This window comes from Schistocerca gregaria, chromosome 1 (assembly GCF_023897955.1).
Source record: "Schistocerca gregaria isolate iqSchGreg1 chromosome 1, iqSchGreg1.2, whole genome shotgun sequence".
NCBI lineage: Eukaryota > Metazoa > Arthropoda > Insecta > Orthoptera > Acrididae > Schistocerca > Schistocerca gregaria.
The window spans coordinates 167873564-167881288 of NC_064920.1; the positions used below are offsets into that span (position 1 = coordinate 167873564).

The 7725-nt window shown below is 49.4% G+C and overlaps 1 pseudogene; it reads right to left on the reverse strand.

The window, feature by feature from the left end:
• Positions 1 to 6194: 6194 nt before the first annotated feature.
• LOC126289465 (5S ribosomal RNA) lies at positions 6195 to 6312 on the reverse strand (annotated as a pseudogene).
• Positions 6313 to 7725: the final 1413 nt, after the last annotated feature.

Below are 7725 nucleotides of genomic sequence, written 5' to 3' on the forward strand. Positions count from 1 at the left end.
GGTGTTATACATCTGGTTAGTACCGTGCCGTGAAGGACCGAAACAAGAGGACAATGTTAGGTGTTCTCTTATCTTCCCTTAATAAAATCAGTCTATGAAGTGACCAATCTGTGTACTATGCAGTGCTGTGGACGGTTATGAAGGCATTGGAGCACGTGTGACTTCTTGATGGAGGGAAGTTTCTTGTCTGCGCGAATTCCCTTGTGCTCTGTAGGCTACTCAACAAATACAGAAAAATTTTCACTCTGCAGCGGAGTGCGCGCTGATGTGAAAGTTCCTGGCAAATGTAAACTGTGTGCCGAACAGAGACTCGAACTCGGGACCTTTCGCGGGCTGATATGAAAATTCCTTGCAGATCAGAACTGTGTGCCGGCCGAGATTCGAACTCAAGACCCTTGTCTGTCGCAGCAAGTGTTATGCCGATTGAGCATCTCAAGCTCGACTCACGATCTGTCCTCACAGCCAGTGCCTCGCCTCCTACCTTCCAAATTTCACAGAAGCTCTCCTGCGAAACTTGCAAGAGTAGCGCTTCTGGAAGAAAGGTTATTGCGGAGACACGCCGTAGCCACAGTCTGGGGGGAGTTTCTAGAATAAAAGACAAATATTCCGGTCTGGAATACAGTTTTGACGTGCCACCAGAGTTCCATATCAGCGCACACTCCGCTGCAAAGTGAACATTTAATTTTGGAAACGTCCCCCAGCCTGTGGCTTACCCAAGTTTCCGCAATATTCATTCTTCCAGGAACTCTAGTCTTACAAGTTTCGCGGGACAAATGGTTCAAGTGGCTCTGAGAACTATGGGACATAACATCTGATGTCCCCTAGAACTTAGAACTACATAAATCTAACTAACCTAAGGACGTCACACGCATCAATACCCGAGGCAGGATTCGAAACCGCGACCGTAGCGGTCGCGCGGTTCCACAATGCAGCGCCTAGAACCGTTCGGCCACACCGGCCGGCTTTCGCAGGATAGCTTCTGTAAAGTTTGGAGGGTAGGAGGTGAGGTACTAGAGGAAATAAAGCTGTGAGAACGGATCATAAGTCTTGCTTCTGTAGTGCAGTCGGTAGAACACTTGCCCGCGAAAGGCAGAGGTCTCTAGTTCGTGCTTCGGTCTGGCGCACAGCTTTGATCTTCCAGGAAGATTCATATTCAGCAAATGTTCCGCGCAGACAGGGTACTCAAGGTGGTCCAACACACTATACTCCTCCTGCACAGGCAGAAGAAAGAGGTGACGGTCTACTGAGTTGCTTCGTTAATGGCTAAAATTGAGACTTAGTCCATTGGTAGACCAGATTTCCGTCCTATCGGCGTACAAAACACACGACGTTAAAACATGGTGCACAGTGAGTGAGACACCACAAACAATGCTTTCAGGTGGACCTTCATGGCGGAGGAGGTAACCATGTGCCGCTGTACGAGGTGCATTCAAGTTCTAAGGCCTCCGGTTTTTTTTCTCCGGACTGAAAAGAGATAGAAACATGCGCATTGTTTTAAAATGAGGCTGCGTTCATTGTCAATACGTCCCAGAGATGGCAGCACCGTACGGCAGATGGAATTTTACCGCTGTTTTAAACACTTAAATACTTAAAATGGCGACGTTTTCCTTACTTGAACAGCGTCCAATCATTCGTTTTCTGAATTTGCGTGGTGTGAAACCAATTGAAATTCATCGACAGTTGAAGGAGACAAGTGGTGATGGAGTTATGGATGTGTCGAAAGTGCGTTCGTGGGTGCGACAGTTTAATGAAGGCAGAACTTCGTGTGACAACAAACCGAAACAACCTCGGGTTCGCACAAGCCGGTCTGACGACATGATCGAGAAAGTGGAGAGAATTGTTTTGGGGGATCGCCGAATGACTGTTGAACAGATCGCCTCCAGATTTGGCATTTCTGTGGGTTCTGTGCACACAATCCTGCATGATGACCTGAAAATGCGAAAAGTGTCATCCAGGTGGGTGCCACAAATGCTGACGGACGACCACACGGCTGCCCGTGTGGCATGTTGCCAAGCAATGTTGACGCGCAATGACAGCATGAATGGGACTTTCTTTTCGTCGGTTGTGACAATGGATGAGATGTGGATGCCATTTTTCAATCCAGAAACAAAGCGCCAGTCAGCTCAATGGAAGCACACAGATTCACCGCCACCAAAAAAATTGCGGGTAACCGCCAGTGCTGAAAAAATGATGGTGTCCATGTTCTGGGACAGCAGGGGCATAATCCTTACCCATTACGTTCCAAAGGGCACTATGTTTTGAAGAACAAATTCCTTCCTGCACTGCAACAAAAACGTCCGGGAAGGGCTGCGCGTGTGCTGTTTCACCAAGACAACGCACCCGCACATCGAGCTAACGTTACGCAACAGTTTCTTCGTGATAACAACTTTGAAGTGATTCCTCATGCTCCCTACTCACCTGACCTGGCTCCTAGCGACTTTTGGCTTTTTCCAACAATGAAAGACACTCTCCGTGGCCGCACATTCACCAGCCGTGCTGCTATTGCCTCAGAGATTTTCCAGTGGTCAAAACAGACTCCTAAAAAAACCTTCGCCGCTGCCATGGAATCATGGCGTCAGCGTTGTGAAAAATGTGTACGTCTGCAGGGCGATTACGTCGAGAAGTAACGCCAGTTTCACCGATTTCGGGTGAGTAGTTAATTAGAAAAAAAATCGGAGGCCTTAGAACTTGAATGCACCTCGTACAATCTCCGACACAGAAGGGGGAGGGGGCACTTTGTACATTGTTGGAACTCGAAAGAAAGTGCTCCATGGTCGAGTAGGTGCTTCGAGCCCTTGGCCACTTCCAGTATTTCCCACTCAGCCGACAATCTCCTTGTTACCCACGACACAGTAGCCTAAAGGTGTACGTTAAGGCGATTTATGTTATTTTCCTGCCAGGCTACTTTCACTGCTCTGACAGATCCCTCATTCCACACGATATCACTTGTCTGGGGACACAGCAGACGGTTACCTCTTTCTTTTGCCTGTGCAGTATCCCGTCTGCTTCCAACATCTGGTGAATATGAAACTTCCTTGCAGATCAAAACTGCGTGTCGGACCGAGACTCGAACTGAAGACCTTTGCCTTTTGCGGGAATGTGCTCCATCGACTGACCTACCCAACGACTGCCGGCCTGTGTGGCCGGCGGTTCTAGGCGCTTTAGTGTGGAATCGCGCGACCGCTACGTTTGGAGGTACGAATCCTGCCTCGGGCATGGATGTATGTGATGTCCTTAGGTTATTTAGATTTAAGTAGTTCTAACTTCTGTGGGACTGATGACCTCAGATGTTAAGTCCCACAGTGCTCAGAGCCATTTGATTTTTTTACCCAAGAACGACTCACAACCTGTCCTCATAGATATCAGTACCACGCCTCCTACCTTTCAAACTTCAAACTGAGGGATGTTTCCATAGTGAAATTTTCACTCTGTATTGGAGTGTACGCTGGAAGATCAAAACTTTATGTCGGGCCATATGCTCCAATGCCTTCATGACCGGCTGCAGCTCTGCATAGTACAGAGACAGGTGACGTAGACGGATTTTATAGTGGGAAGATAACAGAACACTCAACATTTTGCTTTCGTCTAGCAAAAATATAGAAATAATATATATAAAATCAATCAAATGGCTCTGAGCACTATGGGACTTAACATATAAGGTCATAAGTCCCCTAAAACTTAGAACTACTTAATCCTAAGTAACCTAAGGACATCACACACATCCATGCCCGAGGCAGGATTCGGTCTAGAACCGCTCGGCCACAATGGCCAGCTTTCGTCTAACACAGCACGACATTAACAAGGTGTTGTGTACATAGCTCCGCGTAGTCAGAGCATACACAACTTTCGCACTAGAGTGCGCCCCGCTAAGCACAACAGTGCAGGTGCAGCGCTCGTCCATCTCCATACTACGAGATGGCACTTCCTTAGAGACGGACCAAATTCTGCTTCCGCCGATCCTCGTACTAATATGTAACGCAGCCAATGAGACTGCTGCTAACGTAGGGCCTTTTCTCCTCACGGATCACACTCGCGCAGTGATACCTGAATGCGCAAGTTATTATAACGAGTGTACCGACCTCCGATTAGTCAGTCTGCATTTGTCTGCACCAGTCTGTACCAGTCTGCATTAGTCTGTACCAGTCTATACTCAGGTTTCAGTTTGCACCTAAGAAGATTATCATATGTCTGTATATAGCCATGAAGATAAAAATATAGACACTTTTTTAAGTATCAGAGATACGTAAGAGTAAGATAACGTACCAAGACCAAGGGAACTTGAGGTTGTCAACTGTAAACAGCATCCAGAATCAAGTTACATAATGTTTACGCTTGTTATTATTTTAATAAATGTGTGTGAAAATTAATCAAGTTCTATTTAAAGTTGGTCGCTGTCAATCTGCTACTCTAAGCGTGCAAGTGGCATTTCTAACGTCTGGCCTAAAGGCAGAAGATAAACACGCTACGATACGACCACGAGTCATATTGCTGGCACTCGCCTACTTCGTTGGAGCGACAAGTCGAATAATCTGATGGTGTGTGTACTGAAGGCCTTACAGTACGCACACCACACAAGGTGTATAAACTAAAAACTGAACTCCTTCTGAACAGGCCATGAAGGCCCAACGGTACTGACCGGCCGCCGTCACATCCTCAGACCACAGGCATCACTGGATGCGGATATACAGGGGCATGTGGTCGGCACACCGCTCTCCCGGCCGTTGTCAGTTTTCTACACTCCTGGAAATTGGAATAAGAACACCGTGAATTCATTGTCCCACGAAGGGGAAACTTTATTGACACATTCCTGGGGTCAGATACATAACATGATCACACTGACAGAACCACAGGCACATAGACACAGGCAACAGAGCATGCACAATTTCGGCACTAGTACAGTGTATATCCACCTTTCGCAGCAATGCAGGCAGCTATTCTCCCATGGAGACGATCGTAGAGATGCTGGATGTAGTCCTGTGGAACGGCTTGCCATGCCATTTCCACCTGGCGCCTTAGTTGGACCAGCGTTCGTGCTGGACATGCAGACCGCGTGAGACGACGCTTCATCCAGTCCCAAACATGCTCAATCGGGGACAGATCTGGAGATCTTGCTGGCCAGGGTAGTTGACTTACACCTTCTAGAGCACGTTGGGTGGCACGGGATGCCACGTGCATTGTCCTGTTGGAACAGCAAGTTCCCTTGCCGGTCTAGGAATGGTAGAACGATGGGTTCGATGACGGTTTGGATGTACCGTGCATTATTCAGTGTCCCCTCGACGATCACCAGAGGTGTATGGCGAGTGTAGGAGATCGCTCCCCACACCATGACGCCGGGTGTTGGCCCTGCGTGCCTCGGTCGTATGCAGTCCTGATTGTGGCGCTCACCTGCACGGCGTCAAACACGCATACGACCATCATTGGCACCAAGGCAGAAGCGACTCTCATCGCTGAAGACGACACGTCTCCATTCGTCCCTCCATTCACGCCTGTCGCGACACCACTGGAGGCGGGCTGCACGATGTTGGGGCGTGAGCGGAAGACGGCCTAACGGTGTGCGGGGCCGTAGCCTAGCTTCATGGAGACGGTTGCGAACGGTCCTCGCCGATACCCCAGGAGCAACAGTGTCCCTAATTTGCTGGGAAGTGGCGGTGCGGTCCCCTACGTCACTGCGTAGGATCCTACGGTCTTGGCGTGCATCCGTGAGTCGCTGCGGTCCGGTCCCAGGTCGACGGGCACGTGCACCTTCCGCCGACCACTGGCGACAACATCGATGTACTGTGGAGACCTCACGCCCCACGTGTTGAGCAATTCGGCGGTACGTCCACCCGACCTCCCGCATGCCCACTATACGCCCTCGCTCAAAGTCCGTCAACTGCAGATACGGTTCACGTCCACGCTGTCGCGGCATGCTACCAGTGTTAACGACTGCGATGGAGCTCCGTATGCCACGGCAAACTGGCTGACACTGACGGCGGCGGTGCACAAATGCTGCGCAGCTAGCGCCATTCGACGGCCAACACCGCGGTTCCTGGTGTGTCCGCTGTGCCGTGCATGTGATCATTGCTTGTACAGCCCTCTCGCAGTGTCCGGAGCAAGTATGGTGTGTCTGACACACTGGTGTCAATGTGTTCTTTTTTCCATTTCCAGGAGTGTATTTCTCGATCAGGTGCTCGATCTACTGAGTGCACCCTGCTTGCCCACAGCGCTGGGCACACCGGATGGTCACCCATCCAAGTGCTAGCCCAGCCCGACAGCGTTTAACTTCGGTGATCTGTCGAGAACCGGTGTTACCACTGCGCTAAGGCCGTTGGCTACAAGGTGTGTAACAGCAGTAATTATTCATTTCCCACGAAATGTGCATGAGTTCTCATGGGAAAATGTCTCAAAACACTGTCGACTTCTTGACCGGTGGAAGTCTACAGCAGACCGAAGCTGTCATGGGCAGTTGAGACGGCAACAATGTGAGCTGCGTGTACCTGCTGCTGTGTCTCGGGCACTGTGTTGCCTTTACACGGCCTCTGCAGGTGGATCGGCTTTTGTTTCTCGCGAATAAGGGCGCGGGAGCGTGGGGATAATGGCAGCGAGATTGGTATCGCTCCGACCGGTACACCGGTAACAGCACGGCTGGCGGCGGGTCGCACAGCGCAGCTGGTCTCGGGTCGCTCTGATTCTCTGTATCTCTACACACACACTGTGCGTGTGGCCTCGTACACGTGTGTGCTTTACGTGCGCGTTCGCGCGTGTGAGCGACTGGAGCGAAGAGAGCGCAAGCGATCGCAGTGCAGACGCCGCTACAGCAGATATGCATCGCTGGAGCCTCGCTGAATTCCTATGAAGCGTTGCTGTAATCACATCCCTCGTTCGCGTCCGATTCCCTGCAAAAGAAAACGCCACGAACGTCTTCTGGTCTGCAGGCAGCCGCGCGCGCGGGGAACCTGGCCGCTCTCTTACTGACCTCTGCCGCCTCTCTATAATTTTGATGATGACGCTGCTTTTGTTTCGCGTGCTCGATACGAAGATTACGTGTATTACACTGCGCCGTATGTAAGAAAATAGTAAGGGTTGTTAAAGTCCATCCGGACGAAAATAATTGGGAAAGTCTAACGCAGTATGCTAAATTAAGTCGGAACTATTGGCAGTACATTGATGAAAGATTAGATGAACAATACACGGCGAACACCTGCACATTCGCACTCACGCAAAAAAAACCTGTTTATTTCTCTTTACTCCACGCTTCTCGAGGCGAAAATGCCCATCACCTAGCACCACGACGAGCCTAAGTTTAATCTGTGGGCATCTGTAATACTAGACGTACGTGTGTAGGATTACCGTGTCAGTTCTTGTTATCTCAATTACTGAACGTGGCGATTATGTAGTCCACAGACAACCGGCCTTGCACTATTGTTTTTATTTTATTTTATTTTTCCAGATGCAGAGATGAAATTATATTGTACGGTAACCGATGTTCACCTGACTACCGTAATCTGACACAGCGACGTATCGAAGTAATCTTGACCAGAGATCTATGAGATTATCCTATGGCCCCCATTCTATTTCTCTCTGTTCTGCTATAACCTGAAAAAAATTGTGCTAAATATTCTTCCACAGAAGAATGGAACGAGTAGTTGAATCAGACGTTGGGGAAAATCAGTTTGGCTTACGGACAAGTAGGAACATGCGATGCAATACTGATCCAATGGCTTATCTCTGCAAATACCAGCAAAA